The 16,467-nt window shown below is 38.7% G+C and overlaps 2 long non-coding RNA genes across 2 annotated transcripts; one reads left to right on the top strand and one right to left on the bottom strand.

Moving 5' to 3' along the window:
- Positions 1–2,603: 2,603 nt before the first annotated feature.
- Positions 2,604–3,219, top strand: LOC116707776 (uncharacterized). Its single transcript, XR_004336568.1, has 3 exons — positions 2,604–2,740; positions 2,813–2,875; positions 2,943–3,219. It is a non-coding gene; the product is annotated as an uncharacterized LOC116707776 (long non-coding RNA).
- Positions 3,220–10,310: 7,091 nt separating this feature from the next.
- Positions 10,311–15,040, bottom strand: LOC116737338 (uncharacterized). The gene is made up of 2 exons (XR_004342785.1): positions 10,901–15,040; positions 10,311–10,728 (listed from the first exon to the last, which is right to left on the bottom strand). It is a non-coding gene; the product is annotated as an uncharacterized LOC116737338 (long non-coding RNA).
- Between the last annotated feature and the right edge of the window lie 1,427 nt (positions 15,041–16,467).

The following is a 16,467-nucleotide window of genomic DNA, read 5'->3' as shown; positions in this document are numbered from 1 at the left end:
TCCTATTGATGTCAGTCAGTGAAAAAGAAATAGTTGCTTCTCTTTTATGCAGTGTATCCAAATACATGGTGTCATCTGTAGATGCTAGTTAACAGGATGATCTTTTATGATCGCTACTTTGTGTTAAAAAAAAACAACACGGAAGTTTTTTAGTGACTTTAATGCTGCCGACTGAATTTTTAAAAATTTTTTTCCAATCATGACCTAAAAGGAAATTTTAATGGTTGTTTTTCTTTTCATCTACCTAAATTGATCATCTCTGCACTGTGAACTGTCCCCCAAACACAACGAATCAATACAATTTTACCATCTCAGTTTCTGACTAACTTTGGGCATTTAACTGTCTAGTGTTACTGTCTACTTCCCTTCATGATTCTTTAAATATTTAACACATTCTCCTTGTTTATTTGTCTTCATGCAGACTGAGGTTAACAGAAAAAACAAACAAAAAAAAAACAACAAAACTGTGGAATTTAGGATCCCAAAATGCCCAGCTCACTTGGTTTGGTGCAGACACAAAACAAATGCAGGCCACACGTAGTGATTAGTTTTCACATGCATCACTCTCACCCTCTCTGTTATCATCGTCATATCATCGCGGCGGTATCTGCCAAGACATGACTCATCAAAACAAACAGAAAACAATGTTCATGAACACTCAGCAACAAACACATCGTCTGGCCCTATATTGACTGTTAAGCATGCACTAACAAACCGAACTGGGTGGAGGAAATCACAGAAATATTTCTAATTCATTGAGTAAAAAAAAGAACAAACGATAAACATACACTAAGGCAAAGCATGTTGACAGACTGGATTGCTGTTTTTCAGCTTGTTTCCTCAGTCCTGAAGCTTGGCCCAAAGCGTAACCATGCACCTTTCATTGGGGACCTCAGATCTGGTCTGCTGCTATTTACTTTGAGGTTTAGGTTTCTATACAGGGTTGCATTTAGAAAGGTTAAGTTAAACAAACAAATAAACAAAAAAAACGTTAAAAGAGTAAAGCTCAAAAAGAAAGACGTGTTCAACATTGTAACCTTGGTCGCATGTGATGAAAAGTTTTGTAGGAGCTATTTACCTACTTTCAGTTAAATCTTGGAATTTATATTATTTAGTTCATTTTTATGTGCTTATTTTCTAGTTGATTTATAATTAGAATGTTTGCTTAATTTGTTATTTTCAAATAGGCTCTTTGGTTAGTAATTCATTTAATTAGTTGATTAATTTCAGTTTGGGACGTGGGTGTGTCACAGTATAAATAGGTAGGTTTTAGTTAGGTCAATATGCACGTGGGTGGTCATATGGTTGTTTTTTTTTTTTTATCAGTGCCAGTATCAGTCAGTCCCAGTTATGTCAGTTGTCAGTCAGTCATCAGTCAATCAGTGAGAGAACAGGTGCAGGAATCAGAACAGGAGAACTAGGAGGATCCTGTGAAGCCTGCAACTTGTTTTTATCTGGAAATTGAAATAAACTAACGAAAGAGCTGCATTTTGACTGTTTCGATCCCTTTTTTGAACTGCGTAAGCCAGGAACCCCCGGTGCATAAGGTGACTATTTGAGTTTAATTCACTTTGCTTTGATCACTTTTAAGTCTTGAGTTTTTTGATTTTGGAATTTTGAGTTTGAGACAAATAGTCGCTACAAGTTTCAAATAAAATCAATTCCTGCAAAAGAAATGTAACAGACCATTATTTGTTTTTAAATTGCGCTTTACTTTTGAAATTGATCAGAGCATTTACAAACTTTTAATTAATATTCCATGACCTCTTATTTTCCTTGAACATATTAAATAACATGGCAGGGAGGTGAGTTTCTGCTGGTCGAGACCAGAACATAAGTTGTGCTGGTCTTTATAAATAGAAAACCAGTCAAAAGAAATCAAATACTCTGAAAGATTGACTTCTGCCTACAGTTAGAAAAATAACTAAAAAGTTTAACCCAACCTGACAAACCATGACAAACAAGGACCCCAGGTCTATGCTGCTATCATGTGCAGTGAGGAGTCAAGTTAAAAAGTTTAAAAAAAAAAAAAAACTACAAATCTGTACTTAAAAATACAAAAGAAATATGGAGGGAGTTGCATATGGCGATGTTTACTTTTTAAATATATGTAACTTTATGGTATTTTGCTTTGAGAGTACATGTTCTACAATTTTTGTCATTCCTTAACGAAACGGACAGGTTTTGTTAACATTTGTTGAAACGATGAAATGTTCAGTAAGTGCAAAACATCCCAGTTACTCCTAGCATACCCTCAGAAAGATTAGCTTTCTGATATTTTGATATCATAAAGAAACTTCTGATATGAAAGAGTCACGGTATTCCTACGTCACGGAAAAATACGTATTTACTGTAAAGACAAACTGAACGGGACATTTTATGAAATGCACTTCAGTTTTTGCAGCTGAAAGCAATTTAAACAACTCTGTGTGAAACACAAGCTTATGGTGTTCATATACCGCCATCTAGTGGAGCTATGTGTGTATTTTGATTGCAATAGGCACCTTTAGTTTTACTTTCCAGTTGTATTCAACTACCTACAAGATTTTTTTTTAAACAACAGAATGAGACCTCTAAGAGAAAAAAAAAACAACGTAGTGTAACAGGTGGCACCATTAGGTGTCGCACTCTCTCCAGCCTGTGCCTCCATAAAGGTTAAGCTGGAAGGATGGTGGCCAGGTGTCAATTTCCCGTGTGTCAGACCAGCTGTGTGTTGGGCCCACGCTGTTTGCTGGCTGTGGTAGGTTGGGGGGGAAATCGTTTTAAAGTGATTCTTTTAAGTAAGTTGTGCTGATGTGGTGTTTTTATACAGGACTGCATTGTTGATGGTGTTCGGCTGGCAGCGTTACCTGGGCGTGGGTGTTCGACGCCGCAGGTAGGTTTTTATACATTGGCCTTTTTAAGCCGAATGAATTGTGTTTATATATTGTTCTATTTGCTAGGGTTGCACCACATTGGATACACCAAGATTTGATTTGAAAGTGTTGATTTATGCAATGCAGGTAGGCAGTGTTTTAGTGTGTTCTAGGTTGATTTGATTAAAATGATTTAATGCGCATTTAGCAATTTTTGTGTTTTAGTTTCACAGTTTTTGCACTGCCTCCTGCTGTCCCTTTTAGCGTTTGGGTTTTTTTTTTCTTTTTTGTTAGTCCGCCCAGTTAGGATCATTTTTCTGCTTGTAGTACTTGTGAGGGCAGGCTGACAACTTTTTCATTCATTTTGTTTGCTGTGTTTTTTTGTTTATTTTGTGGCACTTCCCTGAATTCTTCTATCCTGTTTGGTGTGATCCCCATAACGGATAAAGCTAGCGGGGAATCCTTCATGTACTCAACAATAAATATCAATAATTAACTTAATTCCTGTTGTTGATTATTACGCTTTAGCTATAACAGTAGTTTTTGTTTTCAAAATCAATGCATAATTGTAAAGTTAGACGGACAAAAGTGATAATAAATAACAGTGACAATAAGACATTGCTTTTGTATTGTCCCTCAACAGAATCGTTTTAAAAAACAAACGGGCCTGGACAAAAAGGTTGCTACCTGTAACTAAATATTTTGTTGTGCAACCTTTTAGAGGAAATCCCTGCAATCAAACGATTTCTGTAAGTGAGACTTCTGCTCCTCCCAGAAGGGCATTCTGGGAGGAGCCCACTCCTCAAGGGCAAACTGCTCCAGTTGTTTCGGGCTTGAAAGGTGCTTTCTCCAGATGTTTCAGCTCCGTCCACGGGATTCAGGGCTCAGAGCAATCCAATGTTTTGCTCGTACTTTTCCTGAATGTTTTCAGTTGTCATTATCTTGTTGGAAGAGCCGCCGTATAACAAAATCCTGCTGTAAGCTGAAATCAGTTCTCTACAGGTGGGAGCTGATCACATGACTTTTCTAATTAGCTGCTCTAGACTTTATTCAGGTGTTTCAAAGCAAAAGGTAGTTGAATAAAAACACACTCATCACCTTCCCATTCATAAAAAAAATATAGAGGAAAACATTATTTTCATTCCACTTTACAATCTTGCGCTCTTACGTGTTGTCTGTCATATAAAATCATAACAAAAAGCAATTTCTTGTAACGTCTCGAAATGTGAAAAAGTTCAGTCAGTTTTACTATTGAGTTAATATTTGATTAATCTGAAAATGCATACTTTTCTTTAGAAATATTCTTATCTGTGAAGGGAAATAAGGTCTTCTCTTAACCAAAACATGCCGTCATAGTTAAATACACGTTGATTCAATATCAGCCCATCACATTCCTGATCTGCTTGAGTTATCACCCAAAATAAATGCATAAATAAAAATCAATTTAAACATTTTGCATCTCCTGACAAATTTTCTAGACGGCGTAAACACAACATGTTCCCATTTTACCGTCGAGGTTGGAGATCTTCTAGTGTTTTACGTCCTTAACACAGCAATGTATTTATTTATTTTTGTCCTCTATTAAAACCAGTGACAACTAGAGGGCAGCACACAACATCAAATAAGCAGGAAAACAACAGCTTTCTCAAAGGCCATTTGCCTGCTTCATCCGGGTAACAGGCAGCCCGCAGCTGAGGGTCTGCATGTATTTTGAGAAACTGTGGTGTCACAATAACTCCCACACAAGTCTAATCTGACTTCAAATGAAAACATGTCTGTCCATAAAATCCTCTGTATCCTCACAATGAATATAAACAGAACAAAGTCCCAGAGACATAAGAAAGACAAACCTGTTCAGTACACACACACACGATATGTAAACATATCGCCAAAACTATGTGCACTCATGTAATGACAGGACAGTCTGTACTTTCCTAACCTCCTGTATCTCCACCACATCCATAACATCCTTTTTTTTACCCATCCTAATATCGTTATTTAACCTGATTTTAACGCGTTTACTTACAGTTTCCATGTTTCCATATGTGGTTGAAAAAAAGGAAAAAAAGAATGTAACTTGTCATCTGGGGTTTGGATTTTATTTTTGGTATCGGGACAAAATGATGCAATTTATCACAGCCATTACGGTTACCATAAATAGTTTTGTTGCCTACAGTTCATTCGGCAGGGCGTGCAAAGAGAGGTTGTTTGTTTAGTCAGTGTGTGTCCTTCACATGCTCCTCGGTCCTGTTTAGAAGGGTTTATGTAATGGTTCCTCTGTGCCCGACAGTGTTTTCTTCAACCCACTCTTTCCTTGTTCAAAATTTTAAAACAAAATCTCACCTCTTAAATCTCCAAAATGTGCTCAGAGCACCACCACCAAACATCTAAATTAAAACGTAGGAAGGTTTAAGTGATTTTGTTTTATTTAGAGCGTATCAATGCTAAAACTAATCAACCTCTTAACTTTTTTACAAAGTTTCCTGTTTCAAATTCACAGCCATGAAATGGTCAGTATGTTCTGCTCATATATCAATGTCAAATGGTTTTTTTTCTACTTCATTGTTGCGTGTATTTAAGAAATGAAACAAGGCCAGGCTGTTGCATCAGAACATGTGAAGCGGGCGACATGATGCCTTTAAGTCACAAAGTTTGAACATACCAAAGCCAATTAGCTAAAAATGAAAGTAGTTCCTTGCTTTCTAACATAGAGAGGAAGGATTGCTGCACAGCGTGTTTTCGTTAGGTGTTGACATGTTTCATCTCTTGACCTCAATAAGCTACCTTTTGGTTTTGACTTTTGGCTGTTTCTAAGGTCTCAGATGTTGCTACTTTGACTTGTACTGAGTGATCAAACACACGATTATCATGAAAGAATCCCCTTACTCAGGAAAATTGATATCTGGCTGTAAGATCATTTGAACCTTTACCATATTCTGCCCATTCAGGATTCTGAATGACTTCAGAAGGTAAGGAAATGACCTAAAGCAGCAAATTATGAGATTACAGAACTATTATAGCTTCAGTGATGAGAACAGAAGAGGAAGTGAGCCCTCATGAATATTCTAACCTATTGTTGTTTGTCGTGTACCACACTCAGGCCTTAGTTGGATAACAATTGGCTTAGTTGCTGATTAAGACATAATTAAATTGTATATCTCTCTATCTTTTTATTGGTGTACAACTGGAAGGATTTGAAGTAAACTTTTCATTGTGCATGAAGACCACTTTGCATAAAGAGGGCAGGTAGGCAGAAAGAAAAGACAGGTGCAACAAATATGCATTGAACTGCGGTAAAACTGAAAACAAAAAATCTAAATGCCGAGAAGGTAAACATCAACCACCAGAGATGCAGGAAGCTGTAAAACTGGGAGTGAGACCAAACAGGAAGTACAGCTAACAGGAAGATTAAAAAAGAAGCGTATGTACTGGCAGGAGTGATTACTGGAATGGGAATTGTGAAATTTCCTTTCCACCCTCAATTGCTACTGGTATTAAAACAAAGTGGAATTTCAGCTGTCACAAAATCCAAGGCTATATAAATTGCAGCCAGGTTCAGAGGATGCTGAATCATGATCAGCGGTCATTAGCTCGAGAACTCCAAATGTTTGAAGTTTGGTACTGTGAAGATAATGGTGTGGGACTACTTTTTTTTAAAAAATTGGGTATGGCTCTTTAGTTCCAGTGAAAGGGGCTCTTTTTTTAACATTATCGCATCAAGACAACTTGGAGAATTTTATGTCTCAAACTTTTTGGGATCAGTTTGTGCACCATTTGGCAAATCAAACGTGTTTTGATTTGTGGATTTAGTTGTGCACTAAATCCACATTTGGATTTAGTGCACAACCTTGCACTAAAGGTTGCACCTTGCACAACCTTGGATAAAGGTTGGATTTATTGACACTATAAATCCAAGGTTGAGCAGGTTTAGTGTGAAAGACCTAGCCTGCACCGAGTCCTGAGCTCAACCTGATGTAACACCTTTAGAATGAATCAGTGTTTGACCTCATAAATGAGCCTCAGGAAGAATGGTAAAAATTCCTATAAATACACTCATAAATCTTGTGAAAAAAAAATAATAACAAAGGAAGATGAAATACAAACAAATCTAATTTCAGTTGTGCTATGCTGGATGAGTTAAAAATGTTACATAAACGACATTATCTTGAGAGGAGATGGTGGTCCCATATCTTCCTTACCAGCAGCAGCTTGTTGCAATACTTAAACAGAACAAACAGGTGTTTGGTTGTGAATTTAAGAAACAACCAAATACTAAAATGACTTAAAACTTAAAGTAGGTCTTTGCCATAATGATTTTCAAACTTTAATTCTAAAAATAAAACATAGAAATGTATTAATATTTTTTTTCACTTCCAGTGTGCTAAGTTTGAGCGATTGAGTGTCTTCTTCTGTATAAAGATGCAGCTGGTTTTCTCAAAATGATTTTCTCACAGTCCTTTAGTCTTGAGTTGTTTTTTGCTTTAATGTGTTGTCACAAGTGGCAATTAGCAGAAAAGGTCTCTTTTCTGGTCTGCAGAGACACTATGTACTGCATCTTTCAGAAAAAACATGTCATTATGGGTTATTGTTTTCCTTCAACCCAGCCAAGCATTGTTAGCATTTCACCTTTCTCTAGATAACTGAGCTATTGTAGTTCCAAAGGAGGGTGGAAAACTTAAACACTGCAACAGAGCTCCTTCAACGCAAAGGAAATAATGAAGATGTGACTAAAAATATCAAATCTATTCATCTTTGTCACAATAAACACTGAAAACATTTTTTGCTTCCCAGGTCAAATCTCCACCTGGTCTCCTGACCAGCCCTCACCAGAATGGGTCGTTAATGTTTAGCTAATGTGGTCAACTGTAATTCAGTCTCTTATTAAGACAGCAAACCTACCCCACAAAGTAAACTATTTCTGTACGGAATTAGACGTATTAGCCATTTACTTGAGTGTATGAATTTCTTAAAAGAAAATTTGTGCAATATGTGTCTTTACTGTATTTCTTGTGCACTGATGATTCCCTGTTCATAGGTGTGTGTGCGTGTATATTGACTTGGGCCAACATGTACACCTAATTCCCCATTCCAGAGAGCTATGCAGAAGGGCTGTTCTCACGGGATGGGGTGTGTCTGAGCACCTACCCCAGAGCCATCTCCGACACAGAGGGAGCTTTAGACTGTCTGACCTCTCGTTCTGACCTCTTGCTGATGCTGCCCCGGGCTCCGTGAACCTCCATTCTCCTGGCCACTGTTTGCTTAGGACCCCCACGGCAGGATTCTTTCAGGTCTGGCTTTTACAGAAACGGTGGGACAATCATGCCACATCAAAAAGAGCGCTTTTGAAGCCGAGCAATAATAAAGTCGAGCTTTCGCGGAAGACTCGTTCTAAATGAAAATGGGCGCCATCTCAGACAGATGTATAACTGCATGCTAAAACCTGCAAAAGTGGTATTTGAGGCATATCCAAATCATAAGTGTCTGGCAAAACTAAAAACATTGAAGCTTTTTCATTATATTTTTAATCCAACTGAAGCTTATATGTACAGGGACTGCTCTGCATAAAGAAATCGGCCATTATAAGATCAAAGTTTGCAATGTTCAAAAGTCAATTGCTTCCAGTTCACATCAGGTCAATTTAGTCTGTTTATATAATTTGCTACAAATGTCATCTAAAGGCACTTTACAAAAACAGACAGAATCAAATGTTATACATACAGTAGCCAATTTGATGTTGTCTTTTACGCACAGTCAATCTGATTACACACATTCCAAATCAAGTGTCGTTATAATAATGCAGTCAAGTTCAGTTTATTACGCCAATTGTTAAAATAAGGATTCTGTTTAAGAGCTGATCGAATCAAGCCTCTCATTGTCCAGCAATCTCTCATTCTGAGCATGCATGTGGTGACAGTGGAAAGCAACAGCCCTGAATGCCAAAACACTGCCTCAGAAAAAGAGCGAGAAACTCTAGAAAAAGGAGTGGATGAGAAAATGGCAGCAGCTGCAGAACATTTATAACACGAGAGTTGCACGAAAAAGTAACAATTGTAAACTAATATTGATTGTCCAAGTTTCAACCATCTCACTCTTTACTTCAAGTAAGGTTGAAGAGTTCAGAAATGGTTTTCTGTCATTTCAACCACTTTTTGCAATACTACAGTACAACTGACATTTGGTTTGTTAATGTGAATGAAAGTACAGGGCATGAATTTTCTCAGTCCATGTCAACGGTTTTCATTGTGGTCACTAGTGCTGCAGTGGCCTAACTTTCATGAAGGAGTTTTTTTGGTTCCCCGGTTGTTGGTGAACATCCTAATCCATTGCCTTTCACATGGTGATAGATTGGATCAGCTGATGCTTTGACCTAAATTGGTCTTCCTGCAGATAACTGAATCCAAACACATCAGAACTGAGTTTGATCTGGACAAAGGTAAAAACACCAAAGTTCCGGAATAAGGCAAGAAACTATAGCAAGTATCATTCACACTGCAGGCAGTGAGATCTGCAAGAAGTCCGTTTTCAGGACACAGTTGGGCCGTGGAGGGTGTCAGTGAGTGCAGGAACGGTTTTGCCAACCATCCCATGCTTTAATCTGCTGCAACACGCAGCTCAGGACAGCGGGCATTATCGGCTACTGTAAGGGGATTATAGGCAGGCATGTGATCCGCACACCGCGGGGGAGCGGGAGGGGCAGGGAGAGAGGTGCATCGCAAATCTGGACGTGTAGACAGATGAGATTAAGACGCATGTCTTTCACAATCTCCGTTTAGTCCTTCTGAACTCTAAATTCATTATTTCAGATCAAACACACAGAACTTTGCCCGTGTTTTAATTTTCTCAAAGCCTTCAGCTACTGAGATCACATTAAACCGACTAATCCAGCGGAGTCCATGGACTTCTAATGTTAATATTGAAGGCCTGGGACCCTGGAGATTTTCATGAAGAAAAATATTTGTAGATTACGAAGGTAATGAACGAGAATGAGAAAGTATTCCAGTTATTAAAAGTCCAGGGGGCGGAAGGAAGGAGATATTTGTACGTAAAGCCTGTCTCATCTGACCTCCTGTTCCTACAGAACAGAGTCAAACGCATTTTCAAAAGGAATGTAATCGACACACCTAAAGAATTTATGATTGTTGTGTCAACACAGACCATCATAGCGCATCCTCCATGCTAACAAAAGATCGCCCAGTGGATGGGGATTATATAATAGTTGCCATGGCAGCAATAAGTTTCAGCCTGAACCAGTGAGACCTGAACCACAGTAGCCCCAGTTCAGAGGCGTCATGTCATGAAAGAAAGTTTTAAATGTAGGGAATTTATTTCTCAGCTCTTCACTGCTTTTGCTAGTCACCTACAGACAATAAAATTGTGAAAGGGACATGACAAGACTTTTGTGTCTGTTAGAAAGGCCCTTAGTGGCTGGATTAAGTAGGAGTCCTGAGGCAGAGAAACGGTGCAGACCCACTGGGTGTTTATTCACCAACATTTAACAGGTTCACACAGACAACCCTGCTTACAATGGCCTAAGGGTCTCAGCAGCAACCACCCTGCAACGTGGCCAACATGCAGCCTTTTATAGTCAATGGCTGCTCCAATTAACAAACCCACCAAGAAACAGGGTAGGACAAAATACATACACACAAACAAACTTGACAAAAACAACCAAATCTTCAGAATAATATTAGCAAATACTATTCATTTTTAAACAGACATTAAATTTCTAAAAAGACATTTCTATAAATAAAAATCCAACATTAAACTTCTAAAATGCATCGTTCTATTGCTCCCCCTCTTCCATCTGCATTGGTCTCTTCCGGAACCTTTAAAAGGTGCTCGGGCCCCTGGGGACTCTTTTAGCCTGAACACCCTGCAGAGGAAGAGACAGAGGTAAGCCACATCTACACAAAACATTTCAGTGCATTTCAAACAGTCACAATACTTGTATCCATTGGTTTGTTTTATTTTAACAGGACACCATCTGCTCCAGATGCCACTGCATAAAAACACACAATCAATAAAATACTCCAATCTGTTTGTACCTGTTTCTTTTATCATTCAACCCACGTTTTAAGTGTTTCCAGCTAAGTAATGAAGACCTTCATTACAGTGTCCAAACGCAGACGCAGCATGGCATCGCAGAAGAACAGCAAACGGACAAAACCTTGTCAGAGGCAGCAAAAGTCCTGACGAGAAGAATATGATAGAAAAAACAATCCCAACCTCCAAGTGTGCAAAGCTTGTTGCGACATATCCCAAAAAGAGTTGCAGATGTAATCACTGAAAAGGTTTGTTCAGCAAGTTACAGTAGCTCAATTCAAATGTACGCCTCATTTTTAGATGTTTATTTCTTAAAATGGTAAAAACAATGTATTCCTTTCCTTCCATTGGATGCACAACATTGTGTTGGTATGCCACACTGAGGCTTTTGGTCGCAATGCAACAAAATGTCAAAAGCTTATGACACGATTCCCTTTGCGAACAAGAAAAAGAAGCAGAAAATGTAGATCCACGTGGTTCTACGGTCATTAAATGTAAATGCCACTCCCTGACACGCAGATGTTTGGCTGTGCAAACTGAGCAAGGCAAGTTCGAAGAGCAAATATTCAAGTTATGATGACTCAGCAAAATAGGTGGTCAGTGTTAATAAATGAAAAGCTTAATCCCTTCAGATCGACTCATTGGCATAATACCAAATGGTGGTTCTATGCCTTTCTCTTTTCACTTTTTCAAAAAACACAGTAAAAGGAGCTTTATGGTCATAACTTTTCACTTTTAGTCCTTTGTTCAACTGACCGAGCCTCAAACTAAGACATCTACTGTACGAGAGTAGAGCGGGATGTCGAAATCAAGACAGGGCGAGGGCGGACCACTGAAAAGAGGAGATTCTGATCGCCTTCATGCAGTACGGTATCGCATGACTGCCAAAACAGGAGCGCGGGCAAAGGAGCAGGGGAAGAGAGTGGGCTGGGAGCCTAGCAAGAAGGGTGTGTTGATCTCAGCAAACCAGAGTCCTTACTTGTTCAGGCTGGTTTATACTGCCTCTGCCTCGAATGTTCCCTGCAAATGTCCTGTGGGGAGATTGTGTTCTGGCTTGCATTTTTAGTCTACATGCTGCCTGCTCTCCCAGACGCTTACTTGGCTACTTTTACCTCAGCTGCTAGTGAACCTTTTGGTACAAGATCACGTATCTCAAATTCAACAGGCCAGGTCAAAGGTCTATCTAGCTAGAAGAGCTTTCCCTTGAAACACGAGCGAGAAATAAAAGACAAAGACATGCAGCTCAGACATGAATCTGGGCGCTTGAGGTGACTTGCTGTACCAATCTAATATGACTGCCCGATGACTTTGCATAACCATTCATGCTCTGAGGTGTGGCAGGACCACTGCAACAAAGCGGCCTGACTGGACTGGATAAATGTGCTGGGAGATCTGGCTCATTTACTGAGGATAAACACATGTATTAAATGACGACACAGCTGAAGCACATTTTCATCCTGGAGCCTGAAGCAAGCACGAAGCTAATGAATGTTGCACAATGTTAGACCTTTGAGACCTTGAAGGCTAAAGTCCACGCACTGGTCAAATACTGTAGATGTTTGGTGGCAGGTACATTTTTATTTGACTGCTCAGCTAAAATAAAGCCCACTAGCCAACTGCGTTACCTCCTGCTTACTTATCCCACTCTACTATTTTTGCATCATTCATTAGCACAATTAGAATGACTAGAAGACATATTAGGATTTGCTTGATAATTGCATTCACACTACTTATGAAGAAATTGCATTTTGAATAAAGTTAAGATACTAAATATTTTTAGAATATATATATATATTTTACACTAATTCAGGCTGCATAGTCCTAAAACAATTAATTAGTCATGACAGACTAAGTTAAGCATTCAAAGCTTAACTTTATCTCAGTTGAGAAGAACAGTGTGCAAAGAGAAAATGTGATAACGTTTAGAGGCTTAAACTCGTTTCAGATTCTGAAATCTTTCTGGAAACACATTTTGAACCTTGTGGAAATATGCATTGACATTATCTTTGAAAAGATCATTTTCCTTTTAAAATTTAAAGCTAAAACGCAAAAATCATGTTTGCTTGAGAGGCTAGCCACGAGGGAACATGAGTGAAACTGACTATTACCAGCCGAGTCATTCACAACCAGCTACAGGGCGTGTAACATGTTTCCCCAGATAAAGTACAGGCTGCTCATACTATTAAATTAGCTTAAAATGTTGAATATTTTAAGGTTCAAGCTACGATGGTCTCCCCCACCATCTATTCGACTACCAAATCTTATCAATTATTCTTTATGGAAATTCTCTCTGGATCCGCAAGGCCACCATGGGGCACTATAATCAGCTGCACATGTAAAGTCCTGCTAGAGATGATGTAGTGGTGCAAGACACGCAACCACACTCTGCCCATTGTGTGCTTTTCTGGGTCTGACTATAAATCAAATGAAGAAGAAGGAAAAAATACAGTGGGTGAAAGAGCAAAAGGACTTTCATCAGTGCTCAACAAAAAGAGTGTCAAAAGGTGAATAAGAAGCATTAAAAAAAATGTTTTTCCAAAGATTATTTGGGAAAACAATGCCTCATATCCTGCTGTGATTAGCACCATATGAATAAGGATGAGAGTAATGTAACACATTCCAGTTGAACTGAGCTCTATGGAGCACAGAGAAAAGAAAAGAAAAAAAAAACATCCAGCAGATTGTTTTCCCCTCTGCATTGATTGACCTCGGCCTCGTGTAGGTTGTTTATTCAGATCCACACAGTGACACAAACCTTCACGTACTGTACAACTCACGCAACGCCGCGACACACGCACGTCATCAATGTGGTGTTTGTGGACCGTTTCTGTTCCACAATGCAGCAGGGCGAAGGTCTCGGCGCTTCTGTGAATGTGTTTTCAGCTTTGACCTCTAGCAGGTAACCGACTCTCTGCCCACTGCAGCGACAGCATGCAGGGGGGATCTTGTTACGAAAGCCCCTCCGGAGAGGCGGAGGAGGAGAAATGATTTCCATTTGCTGAGCTCCTTCGCTGCTCTCTGTTAACGTGAGAGCGAGTCGACTGAAAGACAAAAAAGGAGCAATAACAGAATATGAACGTTCCAGTGCTGACACAATCTGCAGATTAATTACTAACTCAATGAAACGTATGGTTAAATACATCACTTATGTGTCGGCATTCCCAGGTACAATTACTCTTTCAGCAAGGAGAGGAGAAAACTGAGGGGGGATGCAGGGTTTGTAAAACTGCTTTCTGACACATGGTGCATCGTAAACATGCTTTCCCTATAAATAAATTCCTTATGTGGATGTGCAGGGTGTGTCCTTAACTAAGTTAGACAGCTGCCTTATGAGCAGCAAATGGAAAAAAGGACCCTTAACAATGCAAGACTATCCAAAGGAAGTTGCAGAGTTTGTCTTTCAGCTTTCGAGTGAAGAATAGATGACTGTTAAATGGCAACGGGATGCAACAAGACTTAGTTACACATTACAAAAGAAGGTTTTCTGCTCTCACTAAAGTTTGTTAATTTGCTTTCAAATTGAACAATAAAGCGCCTTGCAGAAGCGTTTGTACCCCTTTGTCTTTTCTCACATTAGTCCCCTGCTTGTATACATTTTATAGGGCTTTTACGTGGCAGACCAACACAATTTTGAATACAATTTACAATAAAAATCTGAAATTGCTATTTTTTTTGTAAGGTTTTGGTTTTTTTCTCTGTGTTAATTTAGGTTTTTGTGTTGTTTTCAGTTAATTAGGTCTCCGTGTTGTCCTGTCCACCCCTTGATTGTCTCCAGCTGTCCCTTGTTTCTCCTGATTGTCTCCCTGCGTATTTAATCCCACCTGTATTCATTGTTCCTAGTCGGGTCCTTGTCTTATCTGTCTGGCTGTCTAGTCTGACGGCTTGTCTGCTGTCAGTTATTTTGTAACCAGTTGCTACCAGTATTTGAGCTTTAAGTCTCCTGCTCAATCTGTGCTGCCTGGATTTTTTGTATTTGTATTTTCATTATTAAATCATCACTCCTTCATTCCAACCTGGGTGCTCAGCATCTTCCTCACCACCACTCACTGCATTTCATTACATTATTTTTTGTGTGTGGACTGTTTGCCCCATGGGATACGTGTACCAGCTTTGCACATCTAAAATCTGTTTTTCATTCAAAATAGCTTGGTCACATTAGAAGCAAAGGGTCTGTGAACAGATTCTCTGCTGGAAAATGAGTCTTTGCCCGTTTCTCTTGTCTTTTGAACTCTCTAAGAGTTTTTTTCATGTGACACATGTCTCACCTTCTCAGGCCTTGATGTTTACTCATTGAAGCTCTTTAACAAAATGTCTGAAACCTTCACAGGAAATATATTCTATATTTGGGTTAAAATGCACTCAGATGAGTCTGTTCACGAATTAAGTGAACGTTGAAGTAAATAAATTGCACTGGATTTTGTTTACAGTTATCAGGGCTAAAGTCACTTTGTCACACTTTGCAGATTTTTCTTTGTGAAAAGCTTAAAAATCATTTATCTTTTAACATCTTGATATCAACGCGCTACTGTGATGGTTAAACACACAGAGAGTTCCAACAAAATATGTTAAAGCTTGTCTTAATGTGGCATAAAAAAGAGGGAAAAGGTTCAGGGGCTGTTAAAACTTTGGAAATTTCTAAAATAATGTATGGAACTGTTAAAAAAAAATTTTGTATTTATGAGAAGTAAAGACAAAATTAACTGATAATTCTTAATACAAAGACCTACTGACCTGTTCGTAGGATGGGAGAGACAGAACTATGACCTAAATTGTATACCTATTATGAGATTATATATAAAAATGCAGTTTAGTTTGCAAAACCGTGGATGAAGTGTTGAATGTCATCCAAGTTTCTTGACCATGAAGCAACACAATAAGCTAGGCTGAATTTAAGTGTAAGCGTATGGTCAAAATAATTACATATTTGATCTCTGAGCATTTAGTAAAAACTGAACTGTTTTTACAAGAAAGCTTACAGTAGCCTGACCAAGTGGCTTAGGGACTATGGCACATACCCCATGGACATAAATGCTCTTAGCAGCTTAGTGTTGTTTATTGCCATTGTTACTAAACAAGAAATAAATCAGCGGTCCACTAGTAACTGTTATGAAACAGCTCTAGTAGTCTGAGTTATTAATCATCGACAGGCTGCAACAGACACACGGGATGGTTGCACATAAAAGCATGAGCGTGTGGCGACAAAGTGTAAATGTGTCAATAAGTACAGAAAGTCTTTCATGAGCATGTAATGATCCCAGAGATCAACTGGGTTTACTGGCCTTGAGATCACATCCGGGGCCGACTGAGAAAGAGGTAAAACATAACACATACTGTACATGTGCATTAGTTTGGATATTTGCATGCTTGTCTTGAAGCTTTGGTAGAAAATCCTGATAAAAATGTTCCTTACTTAACAAAAATGTCATTATTTTATATCAGGAAACGTATCATCATGAGAAGGTTGTAATGTTAAAACTACATACAGTACATGGACGCATGCCCAAGACAAGTCTAAAATAACTATAATAAAATCAATAAATGTTCGGCTAGAGTTTACAACTCGGAAATA

Source organism: Xiphophorus hellerii, chromosome 18 (assembly GCF_003331165.1).
Source record: "Xiphophorus hellerii strain 12219 chromosome 18, Xiphophorus_hellerii-4.1, whole genome shotgun sequence".
Taxonomy (NCBI): Eukaryota; Metazoa; Chordata; class Actinopteri; order Cyprinodontiformes; family Poeciliidae; genus Xiphophorus; species Xiphophorus hellerii.
The sequence above is the reverse complement of the archived record's forward strand: the minus strand, read 5'-3'. Positions and strand labels throughout refer to the sequence as shown.